Source organism: Balaenoptera borealis (assembly GCF_965194805.1).
Source record: "Balaenoptera borealis genome assembly, chromosome: 11".
Taxonomy (NCBI): domain Eukaryota; kingdom Metazoa; phylum Chordata; class Mammalia; order Artiodactyla; family Balaenopteridae; genus Balaenoptera; species Balaenoptera borealis.
In genome coordinates, this window is record NC_138868.1 from 56,456,933 (window position 1) to 56,483,456 (window position 26,524).

General features: G+C 38.2%; 2 protein-coding genes and 1 long non-coding RNA gene across 4 annotated transcripts in view; 1 reads left to right on the forward strand and 2 right to left on the reverse strand.

Moving 5' to 3' along the window:
• The window catches only part of LOC309606389, a 103,773-nt gene extending 90,182 nt beyond the window's left edge, over positions 1 to 13,591 (forward strand). Inside the window, exon 3 of the long non-coding RNA XR_014231798.1 lies at positions 3,114 to 13,591. This is a non-coding gene — a long non-coding RNA (uncharacterized lncRNA). The remainder of the gene's footprint in view (positions 1 to 3,113) is intronic.
• Positions 1 to 26,524, reverse strand: part of LOC309606358 (serine/threonine-protein kinase MARK2-like) — a 200,693-nt gene that overhangs the window by 162,761 nt on the left and 11,408 nt on the right. The window lies entirely within an intron of this gene.
• The window catches only part of RSF1 (remodeling and spacing factor 1), a 182,439-nt gene that overhangs the window by 79,174 nt on the left and 76,741 nt on the right, over positions 1 to 26,524 (reverse strand). Inside the window, exon 2 of one of the 2 annotated variants that reach the window (XM_082343287.1) lies at positions 22,505 to 22,613. The exons of the other annotated variant lie outside the window; for it this stretch is intronic. The gene's annotated coding sequence lies outside the window, so the exon portion shown is untranslated. The remainder of the gene's footprint in view (positions 1 to 22,504; positions 22,614 to 26,524) is intronic. 2 annotated transcript variants of the gene reach the window in all.

The window sequence follows — 26,524 nt, forward strand, 5'->3', positions numbered from 1 at the left end:
GAAATTCCATACTGTTTTCCATAGTGGCTGCACCAACTTACATTCCCCCCAACAGGGTAGGAGGGTTTCAATATGACGGGAGGATTTTACATGGGGGAATAATTAGATCGGATTTATGTTTCAAAAATGGCTGCTGTGTGTAAAACAGACTGCAGAGGGAAAAGAATGGAAACTAAGAAACCAATTTTAAGGCAAGAGATGATGATGACATGGACTATGGTGGTAGTAGTGGGAACAGAAAGAAGTAGACAGCTGTATTTTGAAGGTAGAATCATCAGGACTTCTGAAAGAACAGATATGGAAGGTGAATGGAAAGAAAAACCAAAGGTGACATCTAAATTCCTTGCCTTGAACAAATGGAAGGATGAAAGTGCTTTTAATGAAGATATAAAGGAATACCTGAGAGAAAAGAGATCTCTTTCATACCTCATACATTTGAGGTATGTATTAGACATCTAAGAAATGTCCTTCTCAAAGTTAGTGACTGAGCTGAATCTTGAAGCTTATGACTCCTGGCTCAGAGATCTTTCCACTGGATCATATACAGTCTTTACTTAAACCTTTTCAAATCTGAGTCAAGAAGAATTTTTTGGCTGAGCTCTGAGAAGTCATCTTTGTATCCCTAGCTTGTGACAAAGTATGAGACACACAGGAGGTACAAAACACAAATATCTGATGAATAAACAAAAGACATAGAAAAACAATGTTTTTACCTTAAAGTATTATTATTTTAAGATAACCACCAGTAACTTCTATAGGCAACACAACACATCTTAGAGAACATTATAAATTCTTACCAGGATAATAATAGCTAACATTTATTGTGTTTACCATGTGCCAATACTATTCCAATTGCTTTAAAATATTAACTCAGTCAATTCTCACAAGCCTGAGAGGGGTGTACTGTTATCCTTAGGAGGTTCTGTGATTTAGCCAAGAAATGAGAGAAATAGGAATTAGTATCTCTAGGAATTTATGGTGAATCAGTAATATATTTAAGACACCAATGAGGCCAGTTATCACCAACCAAGCTATGGAAAAAAGCTAGACTGAGAATTAGAAATCATTCAGCTCTTTTATTATACTCAAATTACACCTCACCAAGTCCCCCTGACCTAATACTTAAATATGTCCGACTATTTTGTATATAATATTCTTTCCAGAGGACTAAACGAAACATTTACTGAGCACATTTAGTATTTGGAGGGCAAAGATGAATTAACAGACAGTCTCTGCTCTAAGAAGTTCAGAATTCAGAGAGCGAGATGGTCATGAAAACAAATAATTATAGAGGTGGAAAGCAGTCAGAGTCATCTACAAACTGAGTAACTGATGTATCTATGAACTACTATGAAAACACAGAGGAGAGAAACCCTTATTCAGCCAATGGATGAAGGGAGATCAAAGAAGGTTTTATTCAAGTGGTGACATTTATGCTAGGACCTAAAGGATGAATGAGGTTTTACCAGAAAAAGAGGTAAATAAAGAGTATTTCAAGAAAAACAGAACAATATGAAAACCATTGGGGATGTGAATATTTTGGTATGTTCTGTCAATGTGAAGGCGAATAGAGGAGCTCTTTATGCTGAGCCCTTAGAATCCTAGATCATGAGTGTTGGGGGGTGGGTGTGGGTAGAGACAAGGCCATGAAAGTAGGTCGTGGCTCATAAATATGAGGACTCAACAAGCATTTGGAAGTACTGATGAAAAACAGTTCTATTGCACCACTCAAGACAGACAGGAGGATAGATTCTGAGGTCAAGGAGACCCACTAAAGCCTGTTTTGCAATAATTCATGGGAAAGGTGATGAAGCTGGAGCTAAGCTTGGAAGAGGATACTCAAGAGAAGGCAGATTCAGATTGTTAGTACACATATCTTACAAAGCAACAACAAGCTTTATGCCTAGTATATTACATAGTAAATGTTTTACTATTTACAGTAGAACTTTCACAAACATTATTTCATTTGGAGTGGATGTTCTGTAAAACTACAAGATTTTTGAAAGCAAAAACAAAGTCTGATTCATCTTTCTATTTCCTACAGTATCTCCCAAGTTCAGGGCCTTGCTAATAGTGGACACTCAATATTTACTGTATCAATGTTCTCTGATATAACTACAGAGTCAACTTACTATTATGATGGGCTATCTGGGAACACTGCCTATAAGAATGTATATTAAGAGTTATATACAATGGATGTTTCTTTAATTCCTTAAAAAATATACAGGAAATAAAAGACTGTCACTTATTTCAAGTTGGAAGGTGTTGAACCACCATGGAGAAGACAACTGTTTTGGCCTGTTTGGGGGCTGGGATGGGTGGGTGGGTTACTGTATACCTACTTCGGTGCTGACTGTATACGGGTAAATGGACAAGGTCTGTCGTCCGTTTAGGGACCTGTTTTGTATTCTCCCAACCCTACACCCATTTTTCTTTTCTTTTTTGAATGTATTTTTTTTTTAAACAAAGGTTGTAGAATTCCAAATTTTTTTTCAACCTTGGAACCTTAAGTAGAATGCCCTCAAATGGACGGATTTTAGTCCTTAGAGAGTCAGTGTGTGTGTTGCTGCTTATTTAAATACAGTTCAGGTGGAGCCCCAAGAGTGCCAAGGTCCTCCCTATGCTTTCCAGATGTGCTTCTTCTTCCTAAAACCAGGAGAGGTGAGCACCTGAGCAGGGAATCTCAGGTGACTTAATTTAGTTCACCGGTGCCTACTCTGAAGCGCTGGGTGTCCGTTCTTGAAGAAACAAACTCACCGGAAGGGCGTGTTTCCTTATTATATACTAATAACTTCTTATACTGATTTGTACCAGAAGTTCCTTGACTGTGACTTATGCCAAGTAATCATGAGATTTTTTTTTTCCTGAGTATTGCATGAAGGCTACCAAGTTGGAACAGGCAAGTCCTGGATGTGAAAGCTTTAATTTATCTACGTCATTCATGTGTTATTTTTGTAGCTATAGTCTCTATTTTCTTATTTGATGACCGCTGAAGTGTTCCTAGGCCCTGTCGTAAACCTAAGAGTTGATGTATTGGTGCGAGCAGTTGGAAGTTCAAGATGTTGTGATTCTTTTTTTCTTAATCCCCCTTTTGTATATGTGATATTAAGCAGACGATGAAGCGTTACTCTTGAGGATTTAACAAGGAAGGAGAAAGAAAGACCCATATTTCTGGGTGAAGTCTTTGCCCCTCTATGTGGAAAAGTGGATTGCGACTGTTCTCAAGTCTCAGGTAATTGCACCTGACTTTAGGATCCAAAAAAAATTTTTTTTTGTTTTGCCAAGTTGTGCCTTTCCTTCTGGAATTGTAAGTGAACACAATAATAGTACCTGTTTACACGGTGAAGTGGATATTGTTACGGAAAACAAGGCAGATTCAGATTGTTAGTACACATATCTTACAAAGCAAGAGGCTTTCTCGCTTGTTAAGCTAATAATGCCTTGTGAATGTATGATCTACGGAGAAATCCCTGTAGTTTTTACCTGCTGATGCTGTCTGTCAGAGAATAAATTTTGGATGGTTCTTTTTTTCACCAAAAAAAAAAAAAAAAAAAAAAAAAAATATATATATATATATATATATATATATATATATATACACACACACACACAGGAAATATTTCGATGGCAAGATTTCTCTAACAACATGGTTTTGAAAATCAAAAGAACACAAAAACCCCAACAACTGACCAGAGCACAGGTATGTATCAGTTAATTAGCTCATTCCACAAACAGGATAAACAGTCCTTTATCAGGACTTTATTGTATGCCAGACACTGTGCTTGACATCAGGATAAGTAAGACACTACAACTCCTGCTAAAGGAACTCTTAGTGGGACAGGCAGCTGGAATCTGTTAACCTATAAATTTGGCACATTTACACATGTCAAAAATTTCAGAAGCTACCTCAAAAGTAGTCTATTCTGAAGTCTTAGTTAAGGAAAAGGTACCTTGCAAGTATCTGACAAAAATCCAGCAAGAAAAATAAGATCTCTACCATAGCTATTTTGTATCATAGGTAAGAGTAACCATATACCTAAACTAGGCCTAAATGGAAAGTGTGTGATAGGTAAGTACCTCTTTCCAAGAGATCTACTTTATATCAATAATCTAAATAGAAAGGGAAATAAGGCTTTAGTATAAAATAGATTGAGATTCAAATCCAGGCTCTATCAGCAGTGTGATCTTGTCAAGGTCAATCACCTCTCTGAATTTCAGCATCTTCATCTGTAAAATGGAGGTTTTGTTGCTAATAAAAGAGATGAGATTAGGAAGATCAGATACTCACAGTGCCACAGTTACTTATATAAATGCAAACCTGAAAATGGATCCAGAAAAACACCACAAGAACCAACTGGAACACAGCAGAATATACACAGAGAATTAAGAGCTGGTAGGAAGTATATTGGTATTCTTCAAACTGTACATAAACATTGTTTCATGACACTTTTGTTTCAGATATATTAATAAAAATGTCATATTTAAACAAAATTATTGGTGACTGATTTAGTTCCCTACTTTTATTTTCTGAGTAATTAACCCTATATTATACTGAATGGCTTGCCTTGTTATACTCTGTATCCAACATGATAGTATGTTGAAGCTAAGATTACTGCCAGATCTAGAGAAAATTCCCTAACTGCTGCCTTTTTAAATATTGTGAAATATATACGAATTTAGTATAGAGATATAATGTTTACATATAAATAAACATAAAATTTGCAATTTTAACCATTAAGAGTATAATTCAGTGGCATTTATCAATCACATTCACAATGTTGTATAACCATTAACACTTTTTATTTCCAAAAGTTTTTTTTATTATCCAGACAGAAACTTTTTTTTTTTTTTTTTTGGACATGCCATGTGGCTTGTGGGATGCTAGTTCCCCGAACAGGGACTGAACCCTGGCCCTCAGGAAGGGAAGCACAGGGTCCTAACCACTGGACCTCCAGGGAATTCCCTCCAAACAGAAACTCTTTAAACTTTAAGCAATAACTCCCTATTCTCCTCCCACCCTGCAGCACGTGGTAATCTCTAATCTACTTTGTCTCTATGAATTTGCCTATTCTAGATAGTCCTTTTTTTTTTTTTTAAGGTGGCATGGGACTTTGGTTCTTTTTTTTTTTTTTTTTTTTATTTATGGCTGTGTTGGGTCTTCATTTCTGTGCGAGGGCTTTCTCTAGTTGCAGCGAGCGGGGGCCACTCTTCACTGCAGTGCGCGGGCCTCTCACTGTCGTGGCCTCTCTTGTTGCGGAGCACAGGCTCCAGATGCGCAGGCTCAGTAATTGTGGCTCACGGGCCGAGCTGCTCCACGGCATGTGGGATCTTCCCAGACCAGGGCTCGAACTCGTGTCCCCTGCATTGGCAGGCGGACTCTCAACCACTGCGCCACCAGGGAAGCCCTAGATAGTTCTTATAAGTGGAATCATCCAATATTTGTCCTTTTGTGCCTGGCTTCTTTTACTTAGTGTAATGTTTTCGAGGATTGCCCATGTGGTAGCACATATAAGAACTTCATTCCTTTTCAGGGATGAAAAATACTGCATTGTATGAATACACCACATTTTGTTTATCCATTCATCTGTTGATGGACACTTGGGTAGTTTCAACCTTTTGGCTATTATGAATTACGCTACAATAAACACTGGCATACAAGTATCTGTTTGAGTCTCTGTTTTCAATTCTTTTGCGTATATAGCTAGGAGTAGAACTGATAGGCCCCACGGCAATTCTATGTTTAGCTTTTTGAGGACACGCCAAACTGTTTTCCACAACAGCTGCACCATTTTGCATTCCCATCAGAGTTTCAATATCTCCACAATCTCACCAATACTTATTATTTTCTTTTTAAAAAACAGTCATCCTATTAGGTATAAAGTAATATCTCATTGTGTTTTTGATTTTCACTTCCCCAGTGACTAAAGATGTTGAGCATCTTTTCATGTGCTAATTATTAATCTTTGTATATCTTTAGAGAAATGTCTACTTAAAAATTTTGCTCATTTTTAAACTGCGTTGGTCTTTTTGTTGTTGAGTTTTAGGAGTTCCTTATATAGTCTAGATATTAAGTTCTTATCAGTCATATGATTTATAAATATTTTCTCCCATTTTGTAGGTTGTCTTTTCGCTTTCTTCATAAAGTTATTTGATGCACAAAAGTTTTTAATTTTGATAAAGTCCAATTTATCTATTGTTTTTCTGGTTGCTCACATGCTTTTGGTGTCAGATCTAAGACTCTACTGCCAAGGCCAAGGTCGTGAAGGTTTATCCCTATATTTTATTCTAAGAGGTTTATGGTTCTAGCTCTTTTCATTAGGCTGTTAATCCATTTTGAGTTAATTTTTGCATATGGTATGAGGTAGGGTATCTACTGCATTTTGCAAGTTGTTAAATCTCAAGAAATACATATTTCATACTACAGGCAACACTCAAAAGAAGTTCTAAAAACACTACAATAAATTCTCAATACATCTTATATACTCCATCCTCTCATTTTCAGCTCAGACAAGAATCAAGACATATACACATCGGGCTTCCCTGGTGGCACAGTGGTTGAGAATCTGTCTGCCAATGCAGAGGACATGGGTTCAAGCCCTGGTCTGGGAAAAATCCCACATGCTGTGGAGCAGCTAAGCCCGTGCGCCACAACTACTGAGCCTGCACTCTAGAGCCCACAAGCCACAACTACTGAGCCCACGTGCCACAACTACTGAAGCCCGCGCACCCAGAGTCCATGCTCTGCAACAAGAGAAGCCACCGCAATGAGAAGCCCATGCACTGCAACGAAGAGTAGCCCCTGCTCACCGCAACTAGAGAAAGCCCGCGCGCAGCATGAAGACCCAACGCAGCCAAAAATAAACAAACAAACAAATAAATAAATAAATAAAAAGAGACATACACATCATTATCATATTCTTCAATGGGTTCCTAAAGCTTCTTATACATAGGAAATTTTAGGAGATTTTATTTTTACTTCCCAGGTTTATCTGCTTAGTAGCTGAAGTAATGAGATATAACTTTAAATTGGTATTTTTATGTAACTTCTTTCAAAACACACTAATACTAGAGTTACAGGTATGTTTACTAAATAAACAAATGTGGTTATGAAGGAGCAGTACTCCTGAGTATATAATTGAGAGGTTATGACCAATACAAGTGTGAACACTTGAAAAAAAATCTCTGGAGGGGAAAAGCGCGTTTCTTAAGTCACCTACAAGGGCACTCTTGCCACAGGAGACTTCCCAGCCATAATTAAGGCACTGATCCCTTCTGACTGGAAAAGCCTGCAGGTATATTATCAACATAAAACATTCACTGGACCACCTGAAGTTCACTAGAAAACTAAAGAAAATGCAACCCAACATTTCCATATCCACAAGTATAAATTATTTGGCCCAAGTTGCTATCAACTTCCAAAAGAATGCCAGACACAGGAAAAAAAAAAGTAAAACTGCCACTGTTTCTCTGATAATTTATTATTAATATTTAAACAACATTTGCTGAGTTCCAACTATTTGACAAGACTATGCTGAAAAGTATTCACATATACTTGCATGAGAAAACAGAGGATCAAAGAAGTAACTAAACTTACGCACCTAGTAACTAGCAGAGTTCAGGTTTTTCCCCATTAGAAATCCAGTGCTCTTTCTACACCACCGCATGCAATTCATTTATGAGGGTAAATTATGGCTACTTACACATTACCACAGAGTAAATGGTACTCTTTAAGGAACATTTTGCAAAGTTAAAAGTAGGTGAAAATGCTTTCCAATAAATAAAGCATTAAGTATTCATTCTGTGGCATCAAACTTATGTTCAACACTTGCTTCATCATCTACTATCCATGTGACCTCGGGAGTTACTTATTCTCCATGATCTGGGTTGTACTATGAATTAAATGATAATGTATGTAAAATAGCATAGGATCTAGTATATAGTAAGTTCTCAAATGTTAGCTCTTATCATTATTTTTAAAATATAAGCTTTGGAGAATTGAAACCCTCATAAATTGCTGATGGGAATGTAAAATAGTATAGCGACTATGGAAAACAGTTTGGCAGTTCCTCAGAAAAATACCATATGACCCAGTAATTATACTCCTAGGTACATACAGAAGAGAAATGAAAATACATGGCCACACAAACACTTGTATACCAACATTCATAGCAACATTACTCCTAACAGCCAAAAAGTGAAAAAATCCAAATGATCATCAATTGATGATGAATAAATAAAATGTGGTATAAACCAAACAATGGAACAGTGTTTGGCAATAAAAAGGAATGGAATACTGATATATACTATAATATGAATAAACCTTGAAATCATTATGCTAAGTGAAAGAAGACACAAAAGGCCACTTATTTTATGATTCCATCTATAAGAAATGTCCATAATAGGCAAATCCATAAAGACAGAAAGTAGATTGGGGGCTGCCAGGGGATTTGAGCAGGAAGGGGTTTGAACGGAATGGATTGCTAATGGGTACAGTTTCTTCTTGGGGTGACGGAAATGTTCTCGAATTAGATAGTGGTTATGGTTGTACAACACAGTGACTATACTAAAACTCAATGAATATACTAAAAATCAATGAATATATTTTAATATGGCAAATTTTATGTTGTATTATTATTTTATGTTGTATGAATTATATCTCAAATAAAGTAAAACAAATTAATATTAACAAGGCAAATAAAAATGAAAGATAACAACCTTAGTTTACTTTTGAAAACAGTATTTATTGCAGTAGAGAAATATCTAACCCTTGTCAAAATATATCCAAATTAGCAAATGATAAAAGATGACCCTTATGACTTGCTAACACATGACCAGCTTCCTAAGGAGTAAAAGGAGTAAAGGCAATGGGCAATGGGCTTTACTGAAATTGTCATTTAGGTTAAACGCATCTATTGCCAAATTTATTCACTTTCCAAAGAGTTCTAAACCTGTTACTAGAAACCAAAGGACAGAGATTATCTCTTATCTTCCCTTTACTTTTGAGGGATAAATGAGGTCATTTTCTGTTAAGTGGTGGATAGACATCCCAGAAGAGACACATTAGGTTATTTTCTACTGAAGGTCATTATCTCTCAAGTATTGAGCACCAGCAAATACTCTTTGCTTATTCTAATAAGCATATATTTTTTAATATGTTAACATTTCTTAAAATCAAGAGCCTTTTAAAATCCATGGTAACATTCAATGTGACAGTATTTCTTTTTCCACTGAAAACCTGTCTCTAAATCACTGGTTGTGGCATGCACTGAAGAAATCACAAAATTGAAGAAAAATAGCTATAATAAATTACCATCTGTCTCTTAGAAATAATTCTGAGGCTAAAGGAAATCAACTCCTTTAAAGGATAATTTATTAAAAATTAGCTTTCCCATTAGTTTTTAGGGTCTCTTTATTGTTGTTTTTGGGCAGGAGGCAGGGCAGTAGGAAAGCAGAGGCACAGATAATGAATTTGTTGAAGGTACATATCTGTTTACTGACATGGTGGTATTCATTATCCATGGCTAAGGTGTCTGAAATTGCTCACGTGGTATCTAAAGTCATTAACCACCACAGGAAATAGAGGAGTTTCATGGAGGCATAAGAGTTCACTGGCAGAGAAATTTCTTTGTGACTCACCAAAAGGAATCTGAAGCTCAATAAGGCCAAGGCCTATCCAATGAAGCAAGACGTTAACAGGTCGTCGCAGAACTGCTATTTTAAATTTCTACTCACTGGGTTTCTTTTAGGAGGGTAACTCCACCTTAAAAGTAAAAAGTCACCAGCTAGATTTTCAGGTTCCTTTACATTCTGGATGAAATTGGGAAATATATGTTAGCAAGTGCAGGATATAGCACAACAATGATGCCCTTCTTGAGGTGAGCTGCCAGACACCTCTCTCTTTCCCTCACTATCAGTTACAAAGACTTATTGACTCTACCTTCCAAATAGCTCTCACATAAACCCTTTTCTTTCCATACTTACTGCCAAAACCTTAATTCAGGCCTCTTCATTGCTCGGTTGGATTACTACAGTAACTTTCTTTCACGTGAACCCTAGGCCTCCACTCGCTGCCATTCTCTCTAGGTACCTTATATTATAGTGAAGCCAAGCTATTAGTAATTTCCTAACAAGTTTCTGCTCATTCTACAGGTCTCAGTTCAACTGTTTTAGGGAGACACAAACAAGACAAGACAAACAGATGCCAATGCTGACGATTTGTGGTGGCAGTGTAGTCTGCTAAATCTAGACTTGGCAGGAAAAGCTTAGACTGGTAACATCTGCTATGAGCCAAGGAACAAGGCATAGCAGATGTCAGATATTTGCTCTGGATTTAAACATAATTCTATATTAATTATGTTCCACTGACTTCAAAAGGAAAAGAAAAAGCTCTCCATAATACATATGCACAATGGTACCACTAGGAAAAAGATAAAAGGTCAAGAGGCATGTTAACAGGGAAGGTAAAAATTCCACTAGAAAACTAATGTAACCAACTAATACAACTAAGAAGTAAATACAGAGTTAAGCTTATTAGCAGCCAAATGAAAGAAAACTGAAATCGTTTAAGTGATTAATTCATCTAATACTGATGCATAAAAGATGCAAAAAGCAATCAAGATGCTTAGAATTTACAACAAAGACAAATATGAGGGGCAATACTAGCAGTGTTTTAAAGCACTGGATTCACAAAGTCCTGGGCTTCAATGCTGGCTCTGCCATTTCTAGCAATGAGAGACTGGTCCAGTTATTGTTTCTTAAAATCAATTTCCTTGTGCATAAAATGAGGATAATACTTACTTCAAGAGTGAACTATATAAGGAAAATATTAAACACAGTGCCTGGTACATAGTGAACATGCAATATAAAAAACATACAGTAGTTTCTAAAATGGAATTACACATAAATCCATGGAGGAACATCTTCCTGAGAGAAGAAAGGTCTCAAGAAGAAAGTAATTCTTGAGGTGAAAGCTAAAGGATAAATGTTTGCCAGGATGTGAGTCAAGTAGCAGGGTACACAGGAGTGAATGTCATTAGATGTGGCTAAAGAAAGTGGCTAAATCATTAAGAGCTTTGAATGCTAAGACATAGTTTAGATTTTTAAAAGAAAGAGAATCACTAAGTAACTCTGTAAGTGATATAACAGTTACTTTTAAACCTTTGTGTTTAATGACAGAATCATGGCTTGGGCTCACCATGCTGGTGGTGATGTGAAATACATCATGGATTCAGTATGTATAAGAGGATTGAGGAATAACAGAATTTAGCTTTTGATATATGTTGAGTTTGATTTGCTTACATGAAACCAGTTCACTAAGCAGTCAGTTGGATATAAATATAGATGTTTGTAATCTGGTATAAGGGATATATGTATACATATAGCTGATTCACTTTGTTATACAGCAGACACTAACACAACATTGTAAAGCAATTACACTCCAATAAAGATGTTAAAAAAAAAAAAAAGCCTGAGCTAGAGCTAGAGCTTTGGGAGTCAGCGTTTGCAAAACTTTTTCTAGTAACCAACTCTCAAGGAAACTTATTGCTTAGACTCCATACAAATACGTTTGTTCAATCATTCAACATGCTTAGAGCTGGGTAAATTGTGGTCCAAAAGGTAGACATAGTTCCAATCTGCTAATGAACCAGCAGACAACTAATATGAGAGATAATAAAAACAGGCAAAAGCAGTTCTGCAGCAGGTACAGATATGTTCTTTGGTCATCCTTATCCTTTTTATCTATCCAACACCAAGTGGCTTTCTGGTATTCTAATTTCATAAACGACAGAACTAAGAGAAATAGAGAAATAGGTGGTTAATGTGCTTCTAGACCAGGTGTCCAACTTTTTCTATCAATGGCCAATACTAAGAATTTTAGGCTTCGTTGGCCATACAGTCCATTAAACAGACCACTGAACTTTGCACTTCAGCATGAAAGCAGCTGTAGATCATCTGTAAACAAACAGATGCAGCTGTGTTCAAATACTACTTTTTCACAAAACCAGACAGCTAACTGGCTTTGGCTATAGTGCGCCAACTCCTCCTCTAGACTATCAATAGCTCTCTTAACAATGCAGAAAGAATGGCTAAAGAAAAAAATTCCTGATATAGCTTTTGGCCACAATAAAACTTGTACTTTGATTTTTAAATTATATTTTTAGAAAAACTATAATGTAACTTATAACTTTACATAAATAAAGTTTATTGTCAAGTACTTATCAATTATACCCAGTATCCATACTATTATCAGGTTTCACATAAAATGTTCACTCCTGGTGATTTAGAGAAGAAAATAATATACGCAAATAATTATAATGCTTTTTAAAAACAACTTAAGGGACTTCCCTGGTGGTCCAGTGGGTAAGAATCCACGCTCCCAATGCAGGGGGCCAGGGTTCAATCCCTGGTCAGGGAACTAGATCCTATATGCATGCTGCAACTAAGAAGTCCACATGATGCAAGTAAAAAAAAAAGTCCCGCATGCCGCAACGAAGATCCTGCATGCCGCAACTAAGACCCAGCACAGCCTAAATAAATACATAAATATTTTAAAAAAAACAAAACAAAAACAACAACCTAAGGATTTCTTTCTTTTTGCCCATAAAGAGAACTTTACTGGGGGTCTGGGCAAGATGGCGGAAGAGTAAGACGCGGAGATCACCTTCCTTCCCACAGATACATTAGAAATACATCTACACGTGGAACTGCTCCTACAGAACACCCACTGAACGCTGGCAGAAGATGTCAGACCTCCCAAAAGGCAGGAAACTCCCCACGTACCTGGGTAGGGCAAAATAAAAAAGAAATAACCGAGACAAACGAATAGGGACGGGACCTGCACCAGTGGGAGGGAGCTGTGAAGGACAAAAGGTTTCCACATACTAGGAAGCCCCTTCGCGGGCGGAGACTGCGGGTGGCAGAGGGGGGAAGCTTCGGAGCCACGGAGGAGAACGCAGCCACAAGGGTGCGGAGGGCAAAGTGGAGAGATTCCTGCACAGAGGCTCGGCGCCCAGCAGCACTCACCAGCCCGAGAGGCTTCTCTGCTCACCCGCCGGGGCGGGCAGGGGCTGGGAGCTGAGGCTCGGGCTTCGGTCGGATCGCAGGGAGAGGACTGGGGTTGGCTGCGTGGACACAGCCTGAAGGGGTTAGCGCACCACAGCTAGCCAGGAGGGAGTCCGGGAAAAAGTCTGCAGCTGCCAAAGAGGCAAGATACTTTTTCGTGCCTCTTTGTTTCGTGGTGCGCAACGAGAGGGGATTCAGAGTGCCGCCGCCTAAACGAGCTCCAGAGACGGGAGCGAGCCGCGGCTATCAGCGCGGACCCCAGAGACGGGCATGAGATGTTAAGGCTGCTGCTGCCGCCACCAAGCAGCCTGTGTGCAAGCACAGGTCACGCTCCACACCGCCCCTCCCGGGAGCCTGTGCAGCCCGCCACTGCCAGGGTCCCGTGATCCAGGGACAACTTCCCCGGGAGAACGCACGGCGTGCCCCAGGCTGCTGCAACAACACGCTGGCCTCTGCCGCTGCAGGCTCGCCTGCATCCGTACCCTTCCCTCCCCGACCCCGCCTGAGTGAGCCAGAGCCCCCGAAGCAGCTGCTCCTTTAACCCCGTCCTGTGTGAGCGAAGAACAGACGCCCTCAGGCGACCTACACGCAGAGACAGGTCCAAATCCAAAGCTGAACCCCTGGAGCTGTACGAACAAAGAAGAGAAAGGGAAATTTCTCCCAGTAGCCTCAGAAGCAGCGAATTAAAGCTCCACAAACAACCTGATGTATCTGCATCTCTTGAATAACTGAATAGGCAACGAATCATCCCAAATTCAGGAGGTGGACTTTGGGAGCAGGATATATTAATTTTTCCCCTTTTCCTTTTTTTGTGAGTGTATATGTGTATGCTTCTGGGTGAGATTTTGTCTGTATAGCTTTGCTTTCACAATTTGTGCTAAGTTCAGTCCGTCCTTTTTTTTTTTTTTTTACTTAAAGAATTTTTTTTCTTAATAAATTTTTTCTTAATAATTTTTCCTTATTTTAAAAAAATTTTTAAATTTTTCTTAAATTTTTTTCTTAATAATTTTTTATTTTTTCTTATAAAAAATTAATAAATTTATTTAAAAAAATTCTTAATAAATTTTTTTCTTATTTTTTATTATAATAGCTTTATTTTATTTTATTTTATTTTATCCTCTTTTTTTCTTTCTATTTTTTCTCTCTTTTATTCTGAGCCGTGTGGATGAAAGGCTCTTGGTGCTCTTAGCCAGGCATCAAGGCTGTGCCTCTGAGGTGGGAGAGCCAACTTCAGGACACGGGTCCACAAGAAACCTCCCAGCTCCACACATAATACCAAACGGCGAAAATCTCTCAGAGATCTCCATCTCAACATCAAGACCCACCTTCACTCAACGACTAGCAAGCTACAGTGCTGGACACCCTATGCCAAACAACTAGCAAGACAGGAACACAGCCCCATCCATTAGCAGAGAGGCTGCCTAAAATCATAATAAGGCCACAGGCACCCCAAAACACACCACCAGATGTGGACGTGCCCACCAGAAGGACAAGATCCAGCCTCATCCACCAGAACACAGGCACTAGTCCCCTCCACCAGGAAGCCTACACAACCCACTGAACCAACCATAGCCACTGGGGACAGATACCAAAAACAACGGGAACTACGAACCTGCAGCCTGTGAAAAGGAGACCCCAAACACAGTAAGATAAGCAAAATGAGACGACAGAAAAACACACAGCAGATGAAGGAGCAGGGTCAAAACACACCAGACTTAACAAATGAAGAGGAAATAGGTAGTCTACCAGAAAAAGAATTCAGAATAATGATAGTAAGGATGATCCAAAATCTTGGAAATAGAATAGACAAAATGCAAGAAACATTTAACAAGGACGTAGAAGAACTAAAGAGGAACCAAGCAACGATGAAAAACACAATAAATGAAATTAAAAATACTCTAGAAGGGATCAATAGCAGAATAACTGAGGCAGAAGAATGGGTAAGTGACCTGGAGGATAAAATAGTGGAAATAACTACTGAAGAGTAGAATAAAGAAAAAAGAATGAAAAGAACTGAGGACAGTCTCAGAGACCTCTGGGACAACATTAAATGCACCAACGTTCGAATTATAGGGGTCCCAGAAGAAGAAGAGAAAAAGAAAGGGACTGAGAAAATATTTGAAGAGATTATAGTTGAAAACTTCCCTAATATGGGAAAGGAAATAGTTAATCAAGTCCTGGAAGCACGGAGAGTCCCATACAGGATAAATCCAAGGAGAAACACACCAAGACACATATTAATCAAACTATCAAAAATTAAATATAAAGAAAACATATTAAAAGCAGCAAGGGAAAAACAACAAATAACACACAAGGGAATCCCCATAAGGTTAACAGCTGAACTTTCAGCAGAAACTCTGCAAGCCAGAAGGGAGTGGCAGGACATATTTAAAGTGATGAAGGAGAAAAACCTACAACCAAGATTACTCTACCCAGCAAGGATCTCATTCAGATTTGATGGAGAAATAAAAACCTTTCCAGACAAGCAAAAGCTGACTCAGTTCAGCACCACCAAACCAACTTTACAACAAATGCTAAAGGAACTTCTCTAGGCAAGAAACACAAGAGAAGGAAAACACCTACAATAACAAACCCAAAACATTTAAGAAAATGGGAATAGGAACATACATATCGATAATTACCTTAAATGTAAATGGATTAAATGCTCAAACCAAAAGACACAGACTGGCTGAATGGATACAAAAACAAGACCCATATATATGCTGTCTACAAGAGACCCACTTCAGACCTAGGGACACATACAGACTGAAACTGAGGGGATGGAAAAAGATATTCCATGCAAATGGAAATCAAAAGAAAGCTGGAGTAGCAATGCTCATATCAGACAAAATAGACTTTAAAATAAAGACTATTACAAGAGACAAAGAAGGACACTATAAAATGATCAAGGGATCGATCCATGAAGAAGGTATAACAACTGTAAATATTTATGCACCCAACGTAGGAGCACCTCAATACATAAGGCAAATACTAACAGCCATAAAAGGGGAAATCGACAGTAACACAATCATAGTAGGGGGCTTTAACACCCCACTTTCACCAATGGACAGATCATCTAAAATGAAAATCAATAAGGAAACACAAGCTTTAAATGATACATTAAACAAGATGGACTTAATTGATATTTATAGGACATTCCACCCAAAAACAACAGAATACACATTTTTCTCAAGTGCTCATGGAACATTCTCCAGGATAGATCATATCTTGGGTCACAAATCAAGCCTTGGTAAATTTAAGAAAACTGGAATTATATCAAGTATCTTTTCCGACCACAACGCTATGAGACTAGATATCAATTACAGGAAAAGATCTGTAAAAAATACAAACACATGGAGGCTACACAATACACTACTTAATAACGAAGTGATCACTGAAGAAATCAAAGGGGAAATCAAAAAATACCTAGAAACAAATGACAGTGGAGACACGATGACCCAAAACCTATGGGATGCAGCAAAAGCAGTTGTAAGCGGGAAGTTTATAGCAATACAAGCCTACATCAAAAAAACAGGAAACATCTCGAATAAACAACCTAACCTTGCACCTAAAGCAATTAGAAAAAGAAGAACAAAAAAACCCCAAAGCTAGCAGAAGGAAAGAAATCATAAAGATCAGATCAGAAATAAATGAAAAAGAAATGAAGGAAACAATAGCAAAGATCAATGAAACTAAAAGCTGGTTCTTTGAGAAGATAAACAAAATTGATAAACCATTAGCCACACTCATCAAGAGAAAAAGGGAGAAGACTCAGATCAATAGAATTAGAAATGAAAAAGGAGAAGTAACCACTGACACTGCAGAAATACAAACGATCATAAGAGATTACTACAAGCAACTCTATGCCAATAAAATGGACAACCTGGAAGAAATAGACAAATTCATAGAAAAGCACAACCTGCCGAGACTGAACCAGGAAGAAATAGAAAATATAAACAGACCAATCACAAGCACTGAAATTGAAACTGTGATTAAAAATCTTCCAACAAACAAAAGCCCAGGACCAGATGGCTTCACAGGCGAATTCTATCAAACATTTAGAGAACAGCTAACACCTATCCTTCTCAAACTCTTCCAAAATATTGCAGAGGGAGGAACACTCCCCAACTCATTCTACGAGGCCACCATCACCCTGATACCAAAACCAGACAAAGATGTCACAAAGAAAGAAAACTACAGGCCAATATCACTGATGAACATAGATGCAAAAATCCTCAACAAAATACTAGCAAACAGAATCCAACAGCACATTAAAAGGATCATACAACATGATCAAGTGGGGTTTATTCCAGGAATGTAAGGATTCTTCAATATATGCAAATCAATCAACGTGCTACATCATATTAACAAATTGAAGGAGAAAAACCATATGATCATCTCAATAGATGCAGAGAAAGCTTTCGACAAAATTCAACACCCATTTATGATAAAAGCCCTGCAGAAAGTAGGCATAGAGGGAACTTTCCTCAACATAATAAAGGCCATATATGACAAACCCACAGCCAACATCGTCCTCAATGGTGAAAAACTGAAACCATTTCTACTAAGATCAGGAACAAGACAAGGTTGCCCACTCTCACCACTATTATTCAATATAGTTTTGGAAGTGTTAGCCACAGCAATCAGAGAAGAAAAAGAAATAAAAGGAATCCAAATCGGAAAAGAAGGAGTAAAGCTGTCACTATCTGCAGATGACATGATACTATACATAGAGATTCCTAAAACTGCTACCAGAAAACTACTAGAGCTAATCAATGAATTTGGTAAAGTAGCAGGATACAAAATTAATGCACAGAAATCTCTTGCATTCCTATATACTAATGATGAAAAATCTGAAAGGGAAATTAAGGAAACACTCCCGTTTACCATTGCAACAAAAAGAATAAAATATCTAGGAATAAACCTACCTAGGGAGACAAAAGACCTGTATGCAGAAAATTATAGGACACTGATGAAAGAAATAAGAAATTAAAGATGACACAAATAGATGGAGAGATATACCATGTTCTTAGATTGGAAGAATCAACACTGTGAAAATGACTGTACTACCCAAAGCAATCTACAGATTCAATGCAATCCCTATCAAACTACCACTGGCATTTTTCACAAAACTAGAACAAAAAATTGCACAATTTGTATGGAAACACAAAAGACCCCGAATAGCCAAAGCAATCTTGAGAACGAAAAATGGAGCAGGAGGAATCAGGCTCCCAGACTTCAGACTATATTACAAAGCTACAGTAATCAAGACAGTTTGGTACTGGCACAAAAACAGAAATATAATCAATGGAACAGGATAGAAAGCCCAGAGATAAACCCACACACATATGGTCACCTTATCTTTGATAAAGGAGGCAAGCATATACAGTGGAGAAAAGACAGCCTCTACAATAAGTGGTGCTGGGAAAATTGGACAGGTACATGTAAAAGTATGAAGTTAGAACACTCCCTGACACCATACACAAAAAAAAACTCAAAATGGATTAAAGACCTAAATGTAAGGCCAGACACTATCAAACTCTTAGAGGAAAACATAGGCAGAACACTCTATGACATAAATCACAGCAAGATCCTTTTGACCCAGCTCCTAGAGAAATGGAAATAAAAGCAGAAATAAACAAATGGGACCTAATGAAACTTAAAAGCTTTTGCACAGCAAAGGAAACCATAAACAAGACCAAAAGACAACCCTCAGAATGGGAGAAAATATTTGCAAATGAAGCAACTGACAAAGGATTAATCTCCAAGATTTACAAGCAGCTCATGCAGCTCAATAACAAAAAAACAAACAACCCAATCCAAAAATGGGCAGAAGACCTAAATAGACATTTCTCCAAAGAAGATATACAGATTGCCAACAGACACATGAAAGAATGCTCAACATCATTAATCATTAGAGAAATGCAAATCAAAACCACAAGGAGATATTATCTCACACCAGTCAGAATGGCCATCATCAAAAAATCTAGAAACAATAAATGCTGGAGAGGGTGTGGAGAAAAGGGAACACTCTTGCACTGTTGGTGGGAATGTAAACTGATACAGCCACTATGAAGAACAGTATGGAGGTTCCTTAAAAAACTAAAAATAGAACTACCATATGACCCAGCAATCCCACTACTGGGCATATACCCTGAGAAAACCAGAATTCAAAAAGAGTCATGTACCACATGTTCATTGCAGCTCTATTTACAATAGCCAGGACATGGAAACAACCTAAGTGTCCATCATCGGATGAATGGATAAAGAAGATGTGGCACATATATACAATGGAATATTACTCAGCCATAAAAAGAAATGAAATGGAAGTATTTGTAGTGAGGTGGATGGAGTTAGAGTCTGTCATACAGCGTGAAGTAAGTCAGAAAGAGTAAAACAAATACAGTATGCTAACACATATATATGGAATCTAAGGGAAAAAAAAAAAAAAGGTCATGGAGAACCTAGTGGCAAGACGGGAATAAAGACACAGACCTATTAGAGAATGGACTTGAGGATATGGGGAGGGGGAGGGGTAAGATGTGACAGGGTGAGAGAGTGGCATGGACATATATACACTACCAAATGTAAAATAGATAGCTAGTGGGAAGCAGCCGCATAGCACAGGGAGATTAGCTCGGTGCTTTGTGACCACCTAGAGGGGTGGGATAGGGAGGGTGGGAGGGAGGGAGACGCAAGAGGGAAGAGATATGGGAACATATGTATATGTATAACTGATTCAATTTGTTATAAAGCAGAAACTAACACACCATTGTAAAGCAATTATACTCCAATAAAGATGTTAAAAAAAAAAAAAAGAGAACTTTATTGTTTTTAAGGCTATAAAGTCAGAAAGACCTGGGTTGGTAACTTGGCTTTGTGTCCTTTGCAAAGTTATTTATAATCATCATTCATTCATTCATTCAACAAATAATTATTAAGCACCTATGTGTCAAGCACTGTGCTAGGCATGATGTGTATCAAGGGTCAGCAAACTTTTTCTGTAAAGGGCCTGATAGTAAATATTGATATTTAGGCTTTGCTGGCCAAGAGGCTAAATCAAGGATCTTATACAGGCACCTATGTAACAAGAGAGAAAACATTTCCACAATATGTTTTTTTAAATTGTATTTTATTTATTTATTTATACAGCAGGTTCTTATTAGTTATCCATTTATATATATTACACAATATATATATTTTTTAATCTCCAACTTTTTATTGGTCTTGCTCCATACCACTGATGCAGGTATATACTGGTGATTTTTGAATGTCCAGATTAAGAGGGAAAAATGTGTTTGATTCAACCCTACAGGCAGGAGGCCACGAGGAGAAGCAGCTATTCAACGGAAGCAGATTCACTTCCTGACAGTCAGTGAGGACTCACAGTGTCCTTGGCCATGCCTCATGCCAGCTCCTGAACTGTTTCTTCTCTGCCTTGATTGAAGTTCCAGCTTATATTACAGCCTGGCTGCTACTTCGAACCCTACCCAGGCGTTATGTCATCGCTGGAGTACTGTTCTTGGGAGGAGGTGTGTTTCTCTTAATTCAATTGGTACCTTAGCTGGGTGGTTCTGGCTCACGGTTTCTCATGAGGTTGCAGTCAAGCTATTGGCTAGGGCTGCAGTCATCTAAAGACTCAACTGATGTGGAAGTTGCCGCTCACAAGCTCACTCACATCAGGTCAGAGCGCCTCAGTTCCTCATTGGCTGTTGGCAAGCATCTTCATTCTTTGCCATCACCTGGGACATTCAAAGGGCTGCTTACAACATGGCAGGCAGCTTGCTGAGCCTAGCTTCCGGCTTGCCCAGGTTCCACGCTGGGCCAGCAAGCTTGGCCTCAGACGCTGCCAAGGTCACGAGTCTTGTGGCCTTCCTCAGCCCAGCCAGGGCTCCTTCGGATGTAAACTCAAGGATGGGCCCATGGAGGCCCGCCGAGGCAGACTCTGCCAGGGAGCTGCCTCCACAATATTTTTGATGAAATTTAAAATATAATAACTACATGTGAAATGTGATATACTATGTAGTATATCATATACGTTATATTTAATATATAATAATTAAGTATAATTTTTTTGTAATACAGGTGTACTAATGAGAAGAAGAGGACTATTTGGGGGATAGATAATAGTTCACTTAATTGGAATTAAAGCAAGTACTCCCTCTTTCAATGAACTGATTTCAAATGTTCTTTGCAAAAAAGTATTCTTGGCTCACAAGCCTTATAAAAATAGGCAGGGGGCCATAATTTGAGGACTTTTGATATACATAAAAGTGAATAAGGCACACAGGGTCTAGCTCTTGTGAATTCTGGTGAGGGACAGAGATTTCTAGAAAGGCAATTACAGTTTCCTAATCTGTAAAATGGGGATATCAATATATGGATCTACTCTGCAGGGTCTGGGTAGGAATTTGCATATGCATATAGAAGGTACTTTCTCCTCCCTTTTTAATAAAGGACTGTATTTAAGGGCATTAAAATGTGAAGACTAAAGTGGCCTAGACAGCCAACCAACAGATACAACTTTGATTCCCTAGTCATTAGGGAAAGGACACTTCCATGCTGAACATATCTTGATTTGTCCTCCTGTTTCATATAAAGCCATCTATTTTTACCTTCAGAATTTAGTAACAACCTACCATTCCAGTAAATACTTTAAGAGTTTTTGTGGTGTGGTACCTTCTGTTAACTAAATTACCTTAATATTAGCTTTTATATATCTTAAAAATTAGGTAATAATGTAAGCTTCAATAGTACCTTCAATATTATATTATCTTCAATAATAGTTTTCTTGAAGCCAATATGTGAAGATAATAGTTTTGAGTGCATTTCATACATTACTTCATTAAATTCTCACAATTCTGCAAGATAAATTGTTAGTTTCTCCATTTAATAAGATTGCATTTTCCCAGCTTTACAGATCAGTCAGCTTGGGTTCAGACAAGTGACAAAGTTTCCTGACATCAACAGTGCTGAGGAGCCAAGAATGGAGCCCAGATTTTCTACCATCAAAAGTCTATAACTCTTTCCAGCGAACCTATCGGGTTGGCCAAAAAGTTCAGTCGGGTTTTTCCGTAAGAGGCTATGGAAAAACCCGAACGAACTTTCTGTCCAACCCAATAATACCTCATTTAGTACCAAAAAGTAAATCTGTTTAATGTTTAGCATCAGGTTAGGTTTGCAGTAAATAATTAAATGCACTAATCTGAGAATTTCATGGTCTATTTCTGGCTTTTACAGGAAAAGAGCACATTTTTGATGAAAATGAAAGATGTAAAAATACTTTTGCAAGGAATTTTTTTAAACTTCCAATCATACGTGAGTTTTCTCATCAAATTATAAATCCTTCATTCATACAATAAATCTGTATTAGGTTCCTACTGCTGCATAATAAAATGCCACAAATTTAACATTTTAAAACAACACCTATTTATTATCTCACAATTTCTATGGGTTAGAAGTCCTGTGTAGTCCGGCTTGACTGGGTTCTCTGCTTCGTCTCATGAAGGTGATATCAAGGTGTTAGCAGGGCTGCGCTCCTTCTGGGGGCTCTGGGCAAAGAAAACCACTCAAGCTCATTCAGATTGTTGGCAGAATTCATTTCCTTCTCATGCTTTGCACATAACCCTCCACCTTCAAGCTGGCAGAAGTATGCTGAGTCCTCACACTGCATTTATCTTTGACTTCTGTCTACCTCTTCTGCTTGTAACAGCTCATGTAATTTACATTGGGCCCATTTGGATAATTCAGGAAAATCACCCTATCTTAAGGTCAACTGATTAATAAATATAATTATATCCATGAAGCCCCCTTTGGCAAATAACATATTAAAGAATGTAACACCAAGGAACAAAGGCCATAAGGGTCAAACTTTTGTCCACCATACAACCCATATCAGCTGTTCTAAATGCCTTCCATAAAAAAACCACTGAGTGACCACTTCTCGAAGTATGCTTTCATGTCGGACACTTCCTATCTCACAACTTTGGTCTACTTATATCTTTCACATTATTTTCATAAGCATTGCTCTTTAGAAAGAAGGAAAGCAATCAATGATTATCTATTTTTTATGAGTCAATCTTTACTACAAACACTGAAAAGATGAGAAAATTTTAAGTATTTTGCATACCCTCAGATGACTTTATTCCTGATACCACACTGCACTTCTGCTTGGCACTTTATGCATTTGTGTATCTGTTATTTTCTTCCTTCACTGAACTCCAGACTCAAGAACATCAGTGTCTTACACATCCCCTGTAATACCCTACTGAGTCCCTAACAGAGTAGGCCATCAAAAACTATTTACTGATTAGGTGGGTGAAAATCTGCTAGCTTTAGTAGCTGTGAATTCTTAGCTAACCACATTTATGGTTAGAAGCCGCATTTAAATGACTTATTTTAAGGAATCTTCCAGCTTTTCTATTAGATGATTCTGTTTTGTGTACTACTCATGAAATGTTCAGGGGTCAAAAGAGCCAGCAAAAGAAAATAAGAAACCACACAACCAGAGGAAGAAATCAAGAAAAGCTGAGAGAGATTAAAAAAGGTTCAAATGTGGAAGACTGATAAAATATTTACTGAAGAAGAACTAAATAATGTCCACTGGATTTGATAACACAAGGCTCATTTTGACAAAACTTGGTCTTGGTGGCATGGTGGGGTCAGAACCAGACGGGGAAGATTCAGTAGAACTAAAATACTGAATACAGCACATGTGGGCAATTCTTTTTTCTTTTTTAAATCTTTTTTAGATTCTATACATTTTTTAAGTGATAGAAGGGCCTTTATTTCGTTTTTATTTATTTACTTTTGGCTGTGTTGGGTCCTCATTGCTGTGCACGGGCTTCCTCTACCTGCAGCAAGCCAGGGCTACTCTTTGTTGAGGTGTGCGGGCTTCTCACTGTGGTGGATTCTCTTGTTGCGGAGCACGGTCTCTATCTAGGTGCACAGGCTTCAGTAGTTGTGGCACGCAGGCTTAGTTGCTCCGTGGCATGTGGGATCTTCCTGGACCAAGGCTCGAACCCATGTCCCCTGCATTGGCAGGCGGATTCTTAACCACTGCGCCCCCAGGGAAGTCCCTGTGGACAATTCTTAAGAAGCTTGACTATAATAATACAATGAAGTTATAAATTCAGGATTACTATTTTTAAACAAAATGTTACTCAAAAGTTTCCAAATGGACATTCTATAAATTTTAACAGAATAGCATTTTATTTCAAATAATAGCATGGAAGTAGCTGTTATTATTACCACAACAATCATGATGGAGTGGAATTTCACATTATGTTAGAAGTCATCCCATCAATAGGGACAAGAGAAAAATTACCGCATGGTTTCTCCTTCTAACATTTTTATTTTGGAGGTAACCACTTACCAAAAACTATGCAATAATGTGAGTAAATGGGATAATTTTTCTTGCCAACAGAGTTTTAACATACATTGAAAATAAAATAAATCTTTTGTTTAGCTGAGAAATTCAAGCAAATTACTGGTGAAGCTCTCAATTTGCATTTCTATGAAGTTTACTTTTCAAAGTACTTTCACACCTATGATTACTACATGATGATTCCCAATATTGAGATTTGGGGTATTCTTTTTTCTCCGTATTCTTTTATGTTCTACTTGGAAGTGCCAAGTCACAGAAATGTGAAACTTATTTATCCAGCAGAGCTGGAACTCTTTGATTTCTTTTTTTTAATTGAAGTACAGTTGATTTACAATGCTATGTTTTAGTTTCTGGTGTAGAGCAAAGGGGTTACACACACACATGCACACACACACACATTTTTTAAAAATTATTTATTTTTGGCTGCACTGGGTCTTCATTGTTGCGCACAGGTTTTCTCTAGTTGCATCGAGTGGGGGCTACTCTTCTTTGCAGCGTGTGGGCCTCTCACTGCAGTGGCTTCTTTTGTTGCAGAGCGTGGGCTCTAGGCGTGTGGGCTTCAGTAGTTGAGGCATGTGGGCTCAGCAGTTGTGGCTCACGGGCTCTAGAATGCAGGCTCAGTAGTTGTGGTGCACGGGCTTAGTTGCTCCACGGCATGTGGGATCTTCTCAGACCAGGGCTCAAACCTATGTTCCCTGCATTGGCAGGCGGGTTCTTAACCACTGTGCCACCAGGGAAGTCCCACATATTCTTTTCTATTATGATTTATTATAGGATATTGAATATAGTTCCCTGTGCTATACAATAGGACCTTGTTGTATATACAGTAGTATCTGCTAATTCCAAACTCCTAATTTATCACTCCTCCCCCCATCCCCAGCTATCCCCTCTGGTAACCATAAGTCTGTTTCCTATGTCTGTGAGTTTCTTTCTGTTTTGTAGATAAGTTCATTTGTGTCATATTTTACATTCCACATATAAGTGATACCATACAGTATTTGCCTTTCTCTTTCTGACTTACTTCACTTATCTCTGGGTCCACCCATGTTGCTTCAAATGGCATTATTTCATTCTTCTTTATGGCTGAGTGGTATTCCATTGTATATATATGCCACATGTTCTTTATCCATTCCTCTGTCGATGGATATTTAGGCTGCTTCCATGTCTTGGCTATTGTAAATAATGCTGCTATGAACACTGAGGTGCATATATCTTTTAGAATTAGAATTTTCTCTGGATATATGCCCAGGAGTGGGATTGATGGATCATAAGGCAACTCTATTTTTAGTTTTTTTAGAAACCTCAATACTCCTTTCCATAGTGGATGCATCAATTTACATTCCCACCAATGGTGAAGGAGGGTTCCCTTTTCTTCACACCCGCTCCAGCATTTGTTATTTGTAGACTTTTAAATTATGGCTATTCTGGCCAGTGTGAGGTGGTACCTCACTACAGTTTTGACTTGAATTTCTCTAATAATTAGCAATGTTGAGTACCTTCTCATGTGCCTGTTGGCCATCTGTTATGTCTAGTTTTTTTGGTTTTAAAAAAATTTATTTATTATTTATTTGGCTGCATCTGGGCTTAGTTGTGGCACACGGGCTCTTCATTGCGGCGCGTGGGCTTCTCTCTAGTTGTGGCGCACAAGCTCTAGAGCACACAGGCTCAGCAGTTGGGGCATGCAGGCTTAGTTGCCCCACAGCATGTGGGATCTTAGTTCCCCGACCAGGGATCAAACCCACATCCCCTGCATTGGAAGGCGCATTCTTAACCACTGGTCCACCAGGGAAGTCTCTGTATGTCTTCTTTGGAGAAATGTCTATTTAGGTTTTCTGCCCACTTTTTCACTGGGTTGCTTGTTTGTTTGTTATTGAGTCGTATGAGCTGTTTGATTATTTTGGAAATTAAGCCCGTGTTGGTCACGTCATTTGCAAGCATTTTCTCCTAGGCCATAGGTTGCTTTTGGTTTTGTTCATAGTTTCCTTTGCTGCGCAAAAGCTTATAGGTTTGATTAGGTCCCATTTGTGTATTTTTCTTTTATTTCTATTGCCTTGGGAGACTGACCTTAGAAAACAT